Consider the following 19,671-nt stretch of genomic DNA (forward strand, 5'->3'; position numbering starts at 1 on the left):
GCAACTTTTGACTTCCTCCTCTGACGGAGCTGCAGAACGCGAGGAAAAACAAACAAGGGAATAAGGGACCCAGTTCGGTGCTTCACTATTAGGAATCACAGTCACTCGACAGATTCGTGCCATTTGTACTGATAAAACAACAGCAGGATCTGCCAGTGGTTGTCCTCTAACCTCACGTTTAAATGATCCACCCCAAAATAAACCCAGCGATGCACCTGCCGTTGTGCAGGGCTTTACCTGCAGCCGAGGGTTGATGGTGAAGCTCCCCGCCGTCGGGTTCACGCACGACACACACTGCACGTTCGTGATCTCCTTCAGCGACAGCTTGGTCCGGTCGTACCTTCGGGCAAAACACAAGCAGCAGCACAGTGACCACGGCCACTGCCTCTCTCAGTACGTGTCCCTGGGCTGCCAGAGGCCGCTTGTCTTCAGGGGGTCAAATTCTGCGTCTTGCCAAGATGAGGCCCAGGCCCAGGTTGCCGGCCTATCTGTACACGGCCTGGCACACGCGAGTCCTGCTCCTGGTGGAAATCCTTCAGCTTCAACAACCTGTAGCTAATATTTCTATCAGTAATAAGCACTGAGCAAAGCCCCTGGGCCATACTCTTCACTTGCATGGAAATGGCAGAAAACAGCAGGAGTGTCTCTGGTTTGATCCCAACCCGGGACAGGGTGTGAGAGACTACAAGGGTGACTCTCAAACACTGTGGCAAACCCAGCCCTGCAACACCCAGTCATGGGAGACGGGCCATCGTGAGCAGGTGAATGGTGATTTACATGTCAAGGCCGAGGTGACAGCCACAGACAAAGGCTGGGTGACACAGGCAGTGCTGTGTTGAAGGACACGCAGCCTGTGCGCTGACAGGCCCGACACGGTGTCAAGGCCCAGGCTGAGAGACCCTCCGGGCCTCCCCCATCTTCCACAATCACCCCCAGTGACGCCTGCACAAAAGCCCAGGTGATCCCGAGGGCTATAAACCCTATAAAACCTGTGCCAGCACGGGCAGGGTGCCACCCTGGGGACCCTTCCACCCACCGGGCTGACCACGGGAACCGAACCACACACCACAGGGTGCTGAACCCTGACTACAGACCCAAGCATTCCTGCACAGGAACTGGACCTGAGACTACAAACCCCTCAAACACACCACGGAGCCCTAAGGGTGGTGAGACCTTTCCTTTCCCTTTCCTTTTCCTTCCCTTCCCATTTCCTTCCCCCTTCCTTTCCCCTTCTTTTCTTCCTCTCTCTTTCCTTCCTATATTCCTATTTCCTTGCCTTCCTTTTTGTGAGTAATACAGTAACATAAGGTTTAGAGCCCCACTTGTGCCACAAAACTCTTTCATGTGAATCTTTTCGCTGCTAAACTGTTTATCGATTGAGCTTAAGTAACATAAATCCTTCTGCCACTGAGTCATTTGCCAATTGGACCAAGCTACAAAAAATAAAGGTCTTTTGTTTGTGGACCTTCAGGATTGTATGTACTTTTTTCCAACCCAGGGGACTGACAAATCTCAGTCACACTTCCCCCAACCATAGCGCCAGGTGGGACATGACAAGGGTCAGCAGGCTGCTGCTGCCGGGGGAGGACAGGGAGTCCTGGGCTCCCTGGTTTAAGAAGGACAAGGAATTACTGGAGAGAGTCCAGCGGTGGCTACAAAGATGCTAAGGGATCTGGAGCACCTTTCTTGTGACAAGAAACTGAGAGAGCTGGGGCTGTTGAGCTGGAGAAGAGAAGCTGAGAGGGATCTGATCAATGGGATCAATATCTCAGGGTGGGTGTCAGAGGATGGACCAGACTCTGCTCAGTGGTGCCCAACGCCAGGGTGAGGGGCAACGGGCACAGACTGAAACACAGGAGGCTCCATCTGAACATGAGCAGAAACTTGTTTGCTGGGAGGTGCCAGAGCCTGGCCCAGGCTGCCCAGAGCGGGTGTGGAGGAATTGAAAACCATTCCAGTGGTTAAAATTCAGACAGTCAAGAAAACACACCTTCAATGAAAATAAAGAAATAATGGGAAGGGTTATTAGAATGGAGTCGTGAGACAGGTAAACTGAGCCTGGGCAGCTAGGAAGTGTCAGGTAGTCTGTAAACCCTGCCGTACCCAACCAACGGGGAATTGGGGAGGGAATTTGCAGTTGGGATTAGGGGTGGATATAAGAAGTGGCTTTTTGCCCTGTTTTGTGTGCCTACCTTTAGGTGGAACACCCGACCTTGCAAAATCGTTAATAAAATATGCTTTGCTGAGAGATCCTACCTGAGCCTATTATATTGGTGAGATGATAACTTCCTGCATGCAATACAGTGCCCAGTGGGCACTGCTGAGCACATGGGCAGAAGGCCTCGATGTGTCTGGGAGGGGACCCATGGCATGCTGCATCCCCCCGCACCTCGCTGCATCCCCTGTACGTTGCTGCATCCGCCCGCACCTCGCTGCATCCCCTGTACGTTGCTGCATCCGCCCGCACCTCGCTGCATCCCCTGTACGTTGCTGCATCCGCCCGCACCTCGCTGCATCCCCTGTACGTTGCTGCATCCGCCCGCACCTCGCTGCATCCCCTGTACGTTGCTGCATCCGCCCGCACCTCGCTGCATCCCCTGTACGTTGCTGCATCCGCCCGCACCTCGCTGCATCCCCTGTACGTTGCTGCATCCCCCCGCACCTCGCTGCATCCCCTGTACGTTGCTGCATCCGCCCGCACCTCGCTGCATCCCCTGTACGTTGCTGCATCCCCCCGCACCTCGCTGCATCCCCTGTACGTTGCTGCATCCCCCCGCACCTCGCTGCATCCCCTGTACGTTGCTGCATCCGCCCGCACCTCGCTGCATCCCCTGTACGTTGCTGCATCCCCCCGCACCTCGCTGCATCCCCTGTACGTTGCTGCATCCGCCCGCACCTCGCTGCATCCCCTGTACGTTGCTGCATCCGCCCGCACCTCGCTGCATCCCCTGTACGTTGCTGCATCCGCCCGCACCTCGCTGCATCCCCTGTACGTTGCTGCATCCGCCCGCACCTCGCTGCATCCCCTGTACGTTGCTGCATCCGCCCGCACCTCGCTGCATCCCCTGTACGTTGCTGCATCCCCCCGCACCTCGCTGCATCCCCTGTACGTTGCTGCATCCCACCGCACCTCGCTGCATCCCCTGCACGTTGCTGCATCCGCCCGCACCTCGCTGCATCCCCTGCACGTTGCTGCATCCCCCCGCACCTCGCTGCATCCCCTGTACGTTGCTGCATCCGCCCGCACCTCGCTGCATCCCCTGTACGTTGCTGCATCCCCCCGCACCTCGCTGCATCCCCTGTACGTTGCTGCATCCCCCCGCACCTCGCTGCATCCCCTGTACGTTGCTGCATCCGCCCGCACCTCGCTGCATCCCCTGTACGTTGCTGCATCCCCCCGCACCTCGCTGCATCCCCTGTACGTTGCTGCATCCCCCCGCACCTCGCTGCATCCCCTGTACGTTGCTGCATCCGCCCGCACCTCGCTGCATCCCCTGTACGTTGCTGCATCCCCCCGCACCTCGCTGCATCCCCTGTACGTTGCTGCATCCCCCCGCACCTCGCTGCATCCCCTGTACGTTGCTGCATCCGCCCGCACCTCGCTGCATCCCCTGTACGTTGCTGCATCCCCCCGCACCTCGCTGCATCCCCCTATGCCTCACTCCATCCCCCACACCTCGTTGCATCCCTCTGCGCCTCACTGCATCCCCCTACTCCTCGCTGCAGCCCCTTGTGCCTCCAACGCTCCCTCGCAGCTCCCTCACCCTCTATCTGCCTGACTTCCCTGACACCCACAGCCCAAGATTTCTGCCTCCGCTCCACTGTCTCTGTTCCTCGGAAGCTTTTGGCAGAGCTCAGGCATGCACACAGCTGAGGAGAGTGGAAATTGCAATGCGTCCCTGCCCTGTATTCCCTGTGGAGAGATGCAAATATTCATGTCCCACACAGAGCTGCTGGCTAAAGTGTAAAACACACCAATCTCCTTCCAAAACAGTCACTGCTTTTCCTTCAAATCCCCTCTGCCTAGATAACGGTTGTTTGCTGCTGCCTGACAGAAGACAATGTTAGGTGCTCACAGCAGGGGGGTTCACCCCAGCTGAGGCCAAATCCACAGCCGCCTCTGCTCTCAGCGTCGCGGGGCAGCAAGGCCGAGCATCGCGCTCCCCTCGCAGGCTTTGCCCTGGGACCACAGTCACAAGCCACAGCAAGAGCAGAGCAAAGCTCCTCTCAACCCAGCTATGAGTAAGCAATCAAGCGGTATTAAAGAAGCGATGGACAACGTCCTCGGACACACGGTGTGAACTGTGGGGTTGTCCTGTGCAGGGACAGGAGCTGGACTCGATGATCCTTGCGGGTCCCTTCCAGCTCAGGACGTTTTGTGATTCTAAGTGAATTTGTTTGCTGGGGACAGGGGAAGCCCTGAGGGTGCTCAACTCTCAGTTCACCCAGAGCCTCCCAACCAGCTCTAGCCCAGCAGTATGCAATGGGAAGAGGGACCCACGCTTTGAGATTCTCTCAAACCCACTCCCCAGCACTGGAGCTGAACAAAAAGGTCTCCGACAACCAAGCCCGAGCAGGCTCCTACCAGTGGCCGTAGTCCAGGTGCTGCCGGATCAGCGTATGGGGCTGCACTGTCCCGTAAGCGTCCACCTCGGGCATGTTGAGATCATCAATGAAGTACACGAGCTTCTTGGTACCTGGAGGGCCATAATTCCTACCAGCCTTTTTCTCCAGAGGTTTCTCAAGCATACCTGTAGGGAGGCAGAGGTGCAAAGCTCATCTACTGGGAGAGCAACTGCTGCAAAATAAAAATGATTTCTCAGCCCAGCTCACTGCTGTGCTGTGTGTAGCTACAGCGGCCCCTCAAGGAGCTGAGATGTCCCCCAGCTGCAGCTGTATGAGGAGCAGCTGAGGGGCCTGGGGGTTCAGCTGGAGAACAGGAGCTGAGGGGAGACCTTCTGATCTCTGAACTGCCTGAAAGGAGCTTGGAGCCAGGGGGGTCGGGCTCTGCTCCCCAGGAACAAGCGCCAGGAGCAGAGGAAACGGCCTCAAGTTGCACCAGGGGAGGCTGAGGCTGGATCTGGGGAACAATTTCTTCCCCAAAGGGCTGTGGGGCATTGGAACAGGCTGCCCAGGGCAGTGCTGGAGTCACCAGCCCTGGAGGGTTGGACAGACGTGGAGATGAGGTTCTCAGGGACTAGAGTGCTAGAGCTGGGTTACGGTTGGACTCGATGATCCTGAAGGTCTCTTCCAACCAAACTGATTCTATGATTCTACAGTGCAGCTGGGAGCCCTGCAGGGACCCTTGGTCAGCACTTTGGTTTGACTTAAATCAGAAAGCTCTCAACTCTTCCTTCCAAACAAAAATACAACAAACTTCGTCTGCTACAAAACATGTCTACCTCAGAGCAAACAAGAGCTTTTCATGCAAGATAAAGCCTTTTGAATCTCTTCTGCATAATTTTGTAAACGAAATCTTGCTTGCAGAGGTGGCTGTGCCAGAGCAGTGAGCATCCCCTGCTGCCTGCCCCGGCGATGCGGCAACTGCAGCGTGGCCAGGGCAGCAGGCACTGGGCGCTGCGATGGAGAAAGGGAGATGGATGCTGTGGGCACAGAAGCCCACGAGCAAAGCTGCTGGTTTTGTGAATATATGCATCTTTTACCCTGTTAGACAAAAATAGGCGATCTCAGGGCCAAATTCCTGGACATCTTCAGAACAACCAACATGACACTTTTATTGAAATGCATCAAATAATCATAAGTTCCCTGATCTTCTCACCAGCGTTACCCAACCCTCCAGATAATGTGACAAGACTTAATTCCAACACGAGCTGTCAAATTACCACCTAGTTTCAAGTAGGGTCACGCACACGCAAAGGAAAGCACGGAGAGAACAGTTTCGCATTTCAAAGCCTTGGAAGACTTTAATTTGTTTTAGCAGAAGGCTGGGGTCATATGTTGCTCTAGCTCATAAAACGTGGGGAATATTTATAATCCTGGGCTGATATTTAATAAAAATCACCCCACGTCGCTGCACATCATGTTCTATAGGTTATTGATTCCTCTGATTGCAGCCCAGGCAACCTTTACTGTCTCAGTAAGTGGAAAAGCAAACGGAAGCAACGCTCCTCTGCCCAGACCCCGGGTGGGTTTTCTGCCCTGTGCTTACTCGAAGAATTTGTTTCATTAGCAGTTTTGGGTTGGCAACAGACCTATAAGGTGCTATAAAGCAGCACACGGTAAGTAGCAATTCTTTGTAATTAGGGAAGACTGGCAAATGTAAACGGGACTGGGAGTTTTTTTAAGCCATTTATTATCACGTGCAAAAGTTGTTAAGGAAGATTTATATTCCGTTGGTTTGTTTCAGATCACAGACCTTTCAAAACGCTGGGTTTTTCCTGCTTGGGTGCACTGCAGACAGCTCGCCTTGCTCACCACTCAAAACGCAGCTGATTTCTTGTCACAGACAGTTGCTGCACAAAGGAATGGATTGTGCTACGAAAAATGATGAATCTTTCCTCAGCGGAGCCTCTCTCCCCGTTCAATAAAACCACAATATTTGAAATTTCTGGTAGCAAGTTAAATTAAGTGTTTCAAATAAGCATTTAATTTAAATTTAATTAGTCCCTAATTAACATATAAAATCAGCCCTTTTTGAGGTTAAACAAGTATGCAAGAGATTCATCACACTGAAATGCAATTACTGGGGATCAAGTGACATGTTCGTGGAAGTGGTATTTTAATTCAAAGCCGTATCTCACAATAATAATAAGGGGCGGTGTGTCTGTGTGAGATCCTGACACATACTCAAACCAGCACCTCAAAGAAACAGCCTGGACACCTCGTACCTTCTGGTTGGTGAGCAAGGGAGAGGGAAAAAAAGAACCCAAACAAAAAAAACCACAAGATTTATTGCAATTTCTCTGAATGACAGAAGTCAGGGCTACATCTGATGGAGGGGCAGAGGCCCAAGAGGGCACGAAGCAGAGCGAGGCCCAGGGCAAATGCCACAGAATGTGGTATTTAGTCACAATAAACTACAGAAAATCCCCAAACTGGCCCCAGGTTCAGGCAGAGAGAGTGTTGGGCTCCTTTTAACCCCTGTGCACACGGCGCTTCTGGAAGCCACAGGATGCAGGGATGGGTTGAACAACAACTCTGCTTCCCCTAAGGGCTGCATCTTATACATCTCTGCAGCAACAGGCACCTTGTCTAAGGAACTACTGGAACTCAGGTTAGGATCTTTTTTAAGTAAGAAAAAATCCAAAATTACTTTGTGCCCATGTTTTACAAATTTAAAGATGTGCCTGCTGGGGAAAAGAATAAAGCAGCCAAGTGACAAACTACACAAAAAGGGACAAATTAACTCTAAAAAATGAGCAGCAGGGATCCAGGCCAAGCAGTATAAATCATGCTTCTCAATGCAAATCTCACCACCACATCTTCATCCACACACAAGACAACTTGCTCCTCTGTGCAGGGGAAGAAAATCACTGACTCAGCCCACAGCTCATGACCAGGGACACGGTGCCAGGTCTGCCTGTACAAATAACACCTGCACACACTCGCCCATCCAGCTGGAGACAAACGGCTGCACATTCACAGAATCACAGGATCCCAGCCTGGTTGGGCTGAAGGGCCCTCTGCAGATCCCCCAGTCCAAGCCCTGCTCACGCAGGGTCACAGAGCAGATCACACAGGTGGGTCCAGGCGGGTTTCAATGTCTCAGAGAAGGAGACTCCACACCCGCTCTGGGCAGCCTGGGCCAGGCTCTGGCACCTCCCAGCAAACAAGTTTCTGCTCATGTTCAGATGGAGCCTCCTGTGTTTCAGTCTGTGCCCGCTGCCCCTCACCCTGGCGTTGGGCACCACTGAACAGACTCTGGTCCATCCTCTGACAGCCACCCTGACATATTGATCCCATTGATCAGATCCCTCTCAGCTTCTCTTCTCCAGCTCAACAGCCCCAGCTCTCTCAGTCTCTCCCCATAAGAAAGAATCTCTAGGTCCCTCAGCATCTTTGTCCCCCACCCAGGCAGCTGGACAGAGAGACAGACAGACAGACAGACAGACAGACAGACAGACAGACAGACAGACAGACAGACAGCTCAGCCCATTTAGCAGCTCAAGGGCATTTTGCAGAGACCCCAACACAGGGAAAAAAGCAAAGGGGCACCTGGGAGGGAGGAGGGAGACTGCAGCCATCACACACTAGCAAGACCCAAAACCCTTCAGACCTGCCCCAGAAAGCTGCCGTGACTCCACGACACAGCCCCAGGTGACACAGCGTGGGCTGAGCCTGTGCTGTCACCTCTGCGAGTGGATCAGTCCCACAGGGCAACTTTAAACTCTGACACCTTCCTTAAAACATCTGCAGTGTCGGGAGCCCAGCAGAGCACAGACAGGGGCTGTGATGCTCATGGCCGTGAGCGTGTTCGCCCCAGGGCCACCTGGCCAGGAAAAACCCACATGGTGAAGGTTAAAACCTTGGTCTCACTGGTGCTGGTCCTGTAGAGGGAGTAAAGGGATTTCAGGACACTTGGGTCAGACCAAACTCCATAAAGGAAGTTATTTTGGTTTACAGTGACCCACAGCTGTTGTTCAACTCAAAACAAGCAAGGTTGTTTCATTCCTGATTAATAAACACATGTAGAAAATTATCCTCTCTCTTTAGGTCAACTGAAAGTGAAAATACCATTCCAAAATGAGTCACTTTTCAACAATTCCCTCTTTCTCTTCATCTGTGAAAAGACTACACAGCAGAACTGACCTTATCCTGGTCTCAAACTTCATCTTTCACTGATGTGCCAAAATCCTCATCAAAGATATTCTCATGGGCTTCCCCAGGTCAGAGCCTCCCAGGGTCAGCAGCCGTGTCCCCTGGGGCGGTGGGATGTGGCACCCGCTCCGTGGGAGCACACGGGGCTGCATCAGGATGCGGGGGACAGCCCAGGAACCAGCAGCACCTGCACATCCCCATTAGCACTGTCCTCACTGACAACTGGGATGCAATTCCCATCATTGCACTCTGAGGACAGCTTAGATCCCAGCCAAGCAACCCATTCTATTCAGCACGGGCTTAAATTCAAGCGTATTAAAGACACACCTCAAGTCAAGTACGAGCTGTGTGCTGTAGAGAACAGCAGCAGATTTAAGTGTGTGCTTTGCACAGCCCTGAACCAGAGTCGTGGTGTTCAGAATTCAATCCCTCATGTTGGGAAATGCCATTTTCCATAAAACCAGGAGTCTGCGGACCAGTGAGTTTCACAGTGGGATTTAAGAGTCAGTGGGTGCCAGTGCAGTGCCCACAGTGCACACCCAGCTCCAAACCCCGACGGGCGCCCCAGGAATTTGGTGACCTGCCAGGCAGAAGTCCCACATCTCAGCCATTGTCTTACCTTGCAGCATGGCAGAGGTGGTGTAGTAGTTAAACGGGACCTTCTTCACCACATAGGCGTCTGTATCCAGTGAGCAGAGCTTGTCCCCCACCAGCACAGACTTCCCCGTGCCGGCGTTGCCCACCAGCATCACGGGGCGCCGGCGCTCCAGGAGCCTGTCCATGAAGTGCCGCACACGGACCGTCTCGGTGGTGGGCACCAGGCAAGCCTGAGAGGGGCAAAACGAGCAGGTGAGTGTACCCATCTGTGGCACCACCCCACTGCCATGTTCTGAGGAGACATCAAACTGGGAGAGCCAGGAATGAGTGCGGTGACCTGAGTTTCTAGATGGCGCTAGGAAGGGAACAATACACTGCTACCAACCATTCAAGTCAAACTATCTGTACAGACGAAACAATGACAGCGGGATGCTGAGAGCAACATCTGGATCTCCCCGCAAACACACATTTTGCTAAAATGGTAACAATTTTTACAAGTCATCTGCTCACTGTGGCACCTCTAAAAGGAAAGAAAGGCATAGCTGGCAAACGCAATTCACTACCTGCAGCAACTCTCATTTTTCGTCCAAATCATATAAACAACCCTATTTTCAGCCACGCAGAATGACGAGATGGTGTCTCAGGGACTTTGTCACTACGTTGTCCCACATCCTGCTTCTCTCTGCAGGCCAAACGCACCTCCATCCCGCACCCTGGGCACACCAGCCCTGGCTCATAGGTGTCTCTGAGCCTGCGCCTCATGTACATCACTCAGCTCTGGAAGATGGATGGAGGATGAGTCTTCACAGTCAAAGTACAGTAAAGAAAGATGGGTAATTGAGTTGTACTTCATAAAGAATGTGTCAAGGGTTTTGATTGTGGGGTGACAATACAACCATGGCAGATGTGTTGTTAGCCCCCTCTCCCCCACCTTCAGCCCCTCTCTCTCCCCCATTCCCACTCAGGACAGGTGATTGGGAGGGAAAGAAGGATAGATAGAAGAGAATTGGAAAAATTAAAAATGTTTTACTAATGCTACTAATAAGAATAGAGAAAATAATACAAAATATACAAAACCAATCTTGAAAGCCCCAGCAACTGCAGAGCTGGCACCTGAAGTCCTGGACTGGACTGTGCAGCCAACCGGAGCTGGATTCAGTCTGTCATGAGGCCTCAGTTCGCAGGGACGACCAGCAAGGTCCTCTCCTAATCTCGGCCATAAGCAAAATGGACGAGATCCTCGTGATCTCCCACTTTTACATGAAGTATTCACGTGAATGGGATGTTATACTCTGTTTGTCAGTTTCTTGGTCACCTGTTTCTCATTGCCCCTCTCGCGAGATGCGAATCTGTCCTTATCAATAACCTCACATTCCATTGCTATGTTTACCAAAACATGTGTCTGGTTCTCCAGGAAAACGCAGCTGATATGAAGGTTTTACCTGACAGGCAAATTCACTAAAAGAGAAACTTGTTTTTAACAAAACCAGGACGGAATGCCATTCTTATTATGAAGTGCTTGACCTCGAATGAGACTTCAATTGAAATGCCTGCATACAGTCACTAAAATGCATGTGCTCTTCCCAGACAAAACACGTGCAAGGTTCACATACCTGTAAGGGCATTTCTGGATCAAATTCAAACTGAGGAATAAGTTTAGACCAAGGTTCAAACTTCTTCGTTTCTGGATCAATGTAGAAGTCAAAGACTGTGCCCTGAGAGGGAAACTTGATAGTCTTGAATTCTGCCACCCACCACTTGCTGAACTCCACTCTGTAGTCCACAAGCTATAAGACAAAAAGTGGAGAAAATACACTAATCTGGATCAATTAATTAGTAATGGAGAATGTTATCTATCCCAGTCCACCAGAGCGGGATTAGTCCTTAAAATATATTCCACAGCATAAAGTTCTTATCATTTTTCCTGCTATTAAGCCTAATTTTTCATTTTCTTCATTTCTGCTCATCAGTCCTATTTATTCATCTAAATAATTCATCCTCTGTGTTGATCACTCTTGGTATGTCTGAGACTAGATAGATGGATCAATTTGAAAAAGAGAAATACGTGCCTATGACTAAACAGACCGCTTGATTGATTCTTGGTGCCTACTTCTTCCAACAGACAAGGACACAACATCCGTCTACATCTGTGCTCATGGTCGGTCACAGCATGCATACCAAAGCCTTTCCTCATCAATCACACCACTCTATTCAGAGTGAGTTGTTGTCTTCTGGCTTCTTTTCAAGCCACAACGTTTCAGACAAGCAGGACAGCAGACACCAGCGTACCAAAGCAGCAGCGAGGGGCTGCCCCTTTGACCCCGCCGTGATTCTGCGCTGCCACATTCCCCTCAAAGCACCCGTTTCCTTGCTTTTCCCCATTGTATCTTTCTACACATGGAGATTTTGGAGCATCTGAATTTTTTCAACTGGGGTGACAGTTTTGCTTTAGATGCTGGGTCAGGACTCACCAAATGTGCTTAGTCCCCTCCTCTGCCCTAGGTCTCCTGTATGACATTGGGCCAGCCATTCTGCCCAAACACCTTCCCATGTGGACAATGGGAACTGGAGAGAGGTGGAGGGGAGGAGGAGAGGAAAATTGCTGTGAGAAAGATGTTTGTGAAATACCGGACGCATCATTTAGCCCGTTTTAACAGCACAGTTTGTTCCTGGGGTGTCTGCGGGTCTCTCCTCCCCATAGCCATACAATGTGGGGTCACCAACACATTGTCCATAGGCTGCTCGGCCTCCATAAGGAAACCTGGGTTTGTTGCTGAACTGAACCAAGTGTCCTCCATAAAGCCTCCTGAGCCACAGTCCCTCAAAAGACCAGTGGATTTGAAAAACACATTAATAGTATCCACGATTTTGCAGACTCGTGCTATTCAGAGAGGCAGAATCCCTGTAATTCTCCATTCTCCTGTTGTTATAACTCCTCAGCAGCGGCAGCAGAGTCGCCCGCAGTGGAGCGGGACGTGCGTGGCTGCTAAAAGCTTTCCCACAAGGGTGCCCTTACCCCGCACAGCCAGACCGCCTGCAAGCGCGCTGTGCCGCGCTGCCCGCCCTCCCTGACCCCGCGGTTAAATGGAGCCACTCCAGCCCCAGCTCTATTGCCAGAACGGTGTGGAATTCAAACCACTTCCTTAATAAAAACCCCATATGGATTACCGCTAATTTCAGAGCCAGGAAATGGCAAATCTATCATCTGTTTTTATACAGGGGCCCCGCTACCCACCAACAAGCACCGAGTAGTGGGAAGCCTCCCAGACTGTTTCTCCTGACATTTCGGCCGCGAAAGGTCAGCGCGAAGGGCACCTTCGGTGGAAAGCAATAAACAGATTTTATATTGGATCATTTTTCATCAGGCTCCCCATTGCTCGGACTGCTGTATCCTCGCACTCTCAGCTCTGACATTTACAGAGCACCGCGGGCAGTAACGCACAGCCAGGCTCCCGGCGGAGCCTCCCGGAGGGTCGCTGTGCCTGCAGCTGCTCCTGCAGCCCACCCAGAGCCACTACCGCAGGCAGGAGCCCGGCCTGATGCACCCGAGACTGACTGTGCGGCATGGGGAACACAGCGGCCAGCTGCCACAGCACCGCACACCAGCATACTTGCGCTTGTACTGCTGAAGCAAAGACAAGTAGTGCTTCCCAGGCTTTATTGTGTTTTGTTTTGTTTCTTTAAGTCATCCTAGACTGGCAACACTAAGGCTGAGTATTTCCCAGCTGGCACATGGGAAATGGAGGCTCCACAAGGACCAAGGAAGCTGGTCTCGCACAGGTCATTCAATGGTCACAAGGTGTGATGGCACCAAGTGAGCACCCAGCTGAGCTTGAGCTGTGTTGTTCAGCACTTCCTGAAGCATCTGATCCTTGGCATGGAGCAAATCTGAAGAGACCAGCAGACACTCTAGGTCTGGCGTTAAGGTACATGAAAACACACAAAGAGACCCCTGGGAGCACTTGAGCAGCCATCAAGAACGGCAGTGCCTCCACCCGAGCTGGGGAGGGGTGTCTGGTGTTACATTCGTGGAGAGACCTCCCGCATAGTCCAGACAACACAGAGTTTGACACGAGCCCAGCGGAGATCAGACGTGGATCTCCAAGCCCTTGACAGCAGTGCAGTGTGGGCAGACCCAGACATCAGGACTACACACTTTAGATCTGAGGATAAGGCGTCCTCTGACTAGGGGATGCAACCACCCAAGAGTAGGTGTGCCCCTGTGGCCACGAAAGTCAATGGCACCTGGGGTGCCTTAGGAAAAGTATGACCAGCAGGTCAAGGGAGGTTGTTCCTCCGGCTCTGCTCTGCCCTGGTGACAAAACACCGGCTGGTTTGTGTTATGTAGCACGTCTACTGTGCAGTCAGAAGGCTGAAAGACTGCTCCACTGATACATCCATCTGATAAATCAGTCTTAATTTGATCACATTATGCACATCCACAGGCTTCTATAAGTTAACCTTATGTTTCTCCCCAGTGAAATGCATCTGCATAAGCAAACATCCCTCCACCTTTACCACTGACCCCTCAGCTGTTCTCCGGTGGTGTTACACCCTGGATAACGAGGCCTTTCGTAAAAGGAATTGTTGTGTTTCTAGTTTATTATCACCTATATGAGAGCCCCAGGAAAACAGCATTACTGGCATAGCACTATGTTTCAGAAAGTATGAAGAAATCAAAACAACACAAAACCACACAAACAAACTGTGTGAAAGATGCTGAAGAGGCATCTTCCGTCTTACCTGATCTCGAAACATTGATCCACCAAAGGCCCAGACGGCAGCAAAGACAAAGTAAAGTTCATAAAGCTCCTTGGGACAGTCAGGAGGTGTGTTCTCCTCTGCCAGGAGACATTCAAGGAGGTAGCACAACATCTGAACCATACTCTGTTCAGGAAGGGGAATAATCTTCTTAAATCTAAGGGATGGAAATTAGAAAGCAATACGTCCATCACAACCCAGGAAGACTAGAAATGCTCTTTCAGAATACTGGCATTCTGCTTGTCAGCGGTACGTGTCCTATTTCCAGGTACAATAAAGAGAACACCCATTCTCACACTCAGACCCGCTGGCACCGGCACATATACAAGTGATAACAATAATCAGAAGTTTCAAGCATTTTAAAACTTTGATCTTCTTGAAAGAAGCAGAACGGAAGACTTGCTAAAGGCAATGATTTCCTGCGAGCACGATGAGTTCAAAAGCGGTCAAATAGAGGAGTAATAAAATAAACCCTTTCATCTTGCCATTTTACATTCATTTAAGCTACACTTACAGAATTCCAAACTAATATTGTAGCTGCACTGAAGTCCTCCATAAAGTAATTATAGCTATTTGAAAGGTTGGTTCTACGATTTCTGAATTAAGCAAGCTACCAAAACACTCAGCTCAGGGTTGCCTGCAGCTAATCCCGTGGATTTCACGCTCTGAGACAATGTTCAGCAAACAGAATGGGAAACGTCCGATTGACTTTGCTACCAACAGTCAAAACCAACTTGGTCCCACAGAGAGAAGTTCCCTAGCACAATGTTTAAGTCCTGATTCCAGACCCTTCTGACACATCCCCCTTTTGGCTGACATCTCCCATGCTCACTGATTTTTCTTTTGTTTTTAAAGGAAAGTGCAACTATAGGAAGCAAGTAGAGGATGGGAGATGCTCCCTTAAGTTTTCTGGGACTCTACTTTGGCCAGTCCTCACCACAGTATGAGAAAGAGAATGGTTTCACATGATGATAAGCAAGAACCACATGACTTCCCTGTGGACACTGCTTTAAAGCCAAATCAAGCCAAGAAGCACTAGGACCCTTCCAAATACCCAAGTTCTTAATGAAAAATAACTTGTGGAGTGGGCTCAGGTCTAGCCTGACACATCAGGAGGCTGAAAAGCTTTCTCTTTGGGATCTGCCGGAATTATTTTCCAAGAGATAGAGAGTTGATACAGGAAATACAATAAAAATCAAATCAAAATCAGATGAAAACCAGATCTGACCAACACGATACAGGCAGGAGCGTCACTTTGCCCACCTCGCCCTGCTGGTTCTCTGAGCTTAAGCCAATGATGCTCAGGGCTTCCAGGGGCAAGGAGGATCATGTGCAGCACAACCCAGCGCAGCACAGCTGGGCTGGACAGTGGCAGGTGTCCCCATGCCCTCACCACGGGTGACACAATCACTCATCAGATGGTACCTTGTTCTGAGGGTGTCCAGGCAAATGGGCAGGTACTTATCAAACAAAATGGTCAGGTTGGCTCTTTCGGACTGGATCTCTCGCCTGTCGATCCAGCTGCTCACTGGAGGATTCCAGCCCAGATCCGACGGGTTGATGTACAGGATCCCTTTAGGCCCAGGGTAGGAGAGAACATATAGTAAAGACATAGCAGAAACTGTTCCTTTCTTCCAGCAGAGTTTACCAGGTACTTTCACACAACTAAAACCCTATCAAATATGACGGGACGTCCCATTACCTGCCCCCTTTTCCTGCCCCACTGCAGAGTAGCAACATGAACAGTGAAGAAACTTCACCCTTGAAACCACGGCGCTTTTCATGACCTTGCTCTAAATTCAGAACATTGTCTTGTCTGAGCAGTTTCATTGCTCTGGGCCCCATTTCCCCATGTGTAAAACTAGGGGACACCTCCATTCCCTTCTCCCATACTTCATGCACTTCTTCAGAAGATCAAGAACTCTTTGAGACAGATACTGTCCTTCTCCTCATAAAGTCCATCCAAAGGGCTTTGCACAACAGGAGCACTCAGCAACGCTGAAGCCATGATCACCCACCAACAGTCAGAGTGCTCTGGGTAAATCTCCAGGATGATGACAGCTCCACATGTGCATTTGGGGTCAGGATCCTCAGTTTGTCTGTCAGAAACCTGCCCTGTCCACCCACGGCCGCTGTGATCTCAGGTTGGGTACTCGCAACAGGAGTCAAGTTGGCCAACAGAAGACTGGTTAATGGCACTAGATCCTCCTGGGTTCACGGCAAATCCCAGTGCGGAGCTCAGGCCAGGACTCACCCGCTCGGGACACGGTTGCTGGGGTGGCTGTGCGCAGGTGGCTGATCTCAAACACCAACCGCATCGCTGGGTTCAGAGGGATTCTCTCATTGCTCGCCAGGGTCAGCACCTGCATTGGGCAGACAGACAGACAGAATGACATCTTCCCCAGGAACAGGAATGAAAAGCATTCAGCACTTTGCACTAAAAAGCTTGGTTGCTGCCAGCACAGTTCCTTGAGGGAATGCAGCTGATTTCCAGCAGGCAGTAGAACTGTCTTCCATGACTCAAAGGAACAGCACTCCCTTCGAGCGGCGGAAAAAGGTGTGGAATTATGACCCCACCCTATTTTTGAAGGGCCTGGAGTTACAATCAGGACATCTGTGATTATCCATGAGCCCAGTTCCAGGAAGGGAAATTACAATGAAACCATGATTTGAGCTATTTCCCCTCATGCACCATTTTCTATATGTGATATTGTTTGGTGTATCTGAAGAAACACAACCGCATTATTCTAGGAGGTGTTATTTCAGCATCTGCATTTTTAGGCTGAACCATGCCATGCAGTCAAAGAATATCTCCTTCTTTAACTTATATTCATTACCTTATTATCATCCATCACAGTATTAAGAGACTCAATCCGCATTGGATCAATATCTCCATCTAGTACCATCCACTTGGGACCGTCATGCGTGATGTTGGCCAGCTCTCGCATGATTGATGGAAACAGGCCTGGGAGGGTGACAGGAAGATGGTGATGAACACTGAACTTGACACCTGCTCTAACGGTTTTCTCCAGCAACACAGTAAAAATTACTCTAATTAATGCTTTCCTCTCAAACATGCAAAACTCTATGTGCCTATACGTAAATATTACTATATCACAATACGGTTCTAGTTTGCTTTAAAGTGAAAAAAGGGTTATCAGTTATCACTACTGAAAATGATTGCAGACCTACGCACGAGCTTCATTCCCACCGAGAATCATAAGGGATAAGAAAAATGTAGAGTAGCTACTCAAAGGCAAAAGGCGGCATGAGTTATACAATGCAGAGAAAACCACCTGAATATGCCTAGGAAATCCTTATAAATATTTTTTTGTGGCTCAAAGTATATCAGGGCAATCAAGATGCATTAAACGCTGGGTCATGGCTTTAGTGAGACTGAGGGGAGAACAAGCACAGAATGACATTGAATGACAGAACAAAATGTTGGTAAAATCAAGGAGAGAGAGGATACAGAGTCTCAAGGGGAGTAAATAATGAATGTTAAGAAGACCACGAAGGCTGGGAATAGAGCAGCAGCACTGCAGAGCAAATGAAAACTCCACAAAACTATTGCTCTCCTCTACATGTGAAATACCTCGGGAGACGCTGGTCTTCATGAAAAAACATCAGGCAAACATTAAAAAAAAGCCTCTCTTCCAGTGAATTGTGACAAGAACTCTTTTTTTTTTCTTTTTTTCTCCAGGACAAGCTATTTCTTTGTGATCCAGATCAGGAACAGCTAGTGGCACCATCTGACTGAAGACAAAGCTTGTGCTCAGCAAATGCAGAACGGCTCACCTGGAACAGGTGTGTGATCCCGAGACTGGGTCAACAAAAATAACGCTTCAGCGCCTCTGCCTCCAGCCAGTTCCTTACGTGTTGGACACACGCCTTGGGAACCACTCCGACATTATTAGCATCAGAAACAGTTGCTGTCTCAGGGCATCAGGGCTTCCCTCGGATACACCGCGGCAGCGGGGAGAGGAAAGCGCCTCTGTCCTGACCTTGTGCATCCACAGCACACGGCTCTCTTGGGGTTTAAAAGAAGAGTTTTGTTCTGCAAAGAACACTTTTGGGATTCCCATATGGGACCTTTTACCACCTAACATGTAGGACCTTTTCAACTTCTGATAATGTGACAGGATAAAACTGGGGAGCGGAAAAGCAGGGGCTGATCTGTAAGGGAACAGGTCACCTCTTGCTAGGCTGTGGTGAAGATTGCCTTGCTGGTCTTTGACAACATGAAACAACATTTTCAGGAATGGTTACTGCAGAAAATATCTGCCTTGAAAGCTCAGGGAGGAGTGCCACTATTTCATTTAAACCATCGCAGGCCAGAAACCACTGGACAGTCACCTGTAAAATGTCCCTCCTGCTGTTCGGTGTCACCGCTGCCCTCGATCTGCAGCCACTGCTGCAGCCAGTCTGCACAGTTCAGGCTGTACCCTGCACGTCCCTCTGCCACTTTGATTTAGGCTCCCTAATTACAATTAGAAAGAAATTAACCTGGCATTGGAGCAAAGCAGGGGGTCGGGAAGGGTCCATGGCGGGGCCAGGGGAGGTGGGTGGCAGCTCATCTGCTGCTGTGGATGATTCATGGTAATGTCTTCCCTCACCTCCCCCACACCTCCCAAACCCGCCGCACACGTAAATCGAAGCTGCCTTTATGTATCAGTCACAACCCAACATTTCCACTCCAGATTTTCTGTAATCTGCCAGCAAGTTTGAAATGTTCCTCAGGAGTAAGCAGGATCAACAGCTTGGCAAACGCTGGTGTGCTACAGAGATCGGGCAGCCATACTGAGTGGAAAAACTGACGTTAAGGCTGCTGTGCGTGCTATCAGCAATGAAAACCTGGGGATGGGACATTTTTTGGGGTCCCAGTGCACACCACAGTGCAGGAGGGACATCTCTTCCATCACTGGTCCAGCCAACTCCCAAAACCTGCCTGCCCCACCTAGGAACTGGTAAGTGTTGGTATTAATGGGCATTAAAATTATTCTTAGGGCAATAGGATCAAGTAGGCTTATGCTATATTTCCCATTTGAAGATCAAAGAGCTAAAACATCCTGTGTATCCTTTCAACAACAAACTGTCATGTGGCTGTAGGCAGCAGACAAGCACCTGGGCTCTCAGACCTGCACATGAAGAACCAGTCACCCTGCTGCTGCTCGGGAAATTCATTAAAAACACCCGTCTTTATCTACATATTTCAGACATGAAATGACATTTACCGTCTTTCCATTCTCTTGTTGCTGGGTTAATGATGCCAAAGAGCTCATCATTGGTGACTGCCTTGGGGTTGAGGTCTGTCCAGACAGGACGTCGCTTCATTATCTGGTAAGTCCTGTTCAGGGATCTCATCACCTGAGACTTGCCCGTGCCCGCGTTACCCACCACGCAGACAGAGTGCCGGACCGTCAGCAACTCCTCCAGCTGCACCACCTGAGAAAAACACTCCCAAATTTTAGACAAAGATGCCAAACTGAAGTTCAGGTCTATAAAATAGGTCCCACTGGGCCACCTCTTTAGAAA

The 19,671-nt window shown here is 50.3% G+C and overlaps 1 pseudogene; it reads right to left on the reverse strand.

The window, feature by feature from the left end:
- Positions 1–19,671, reverse strand: part of LOC136115884 (dynein axonemal heavy chain 9-like) — a 77,045-nt pseudogene that overhangs the window by 2,709 nt on the left and 54,665 nt on the right.

This window comes from Patagioenas fasciata, chromosome 35, assembly GCF_037038585.1.
Source record: "Patagioenas fasciata isolate bPatFas1 chromosome 35, bPatFas1.hap1, whole genome shotgun sequence".
Taxonomy (NCBI): Eukaryota; Metazoa; Chordata; class Aves; order Columbiformes; family Columbidae; genus Patagioenas; species Patagioenas fasciata.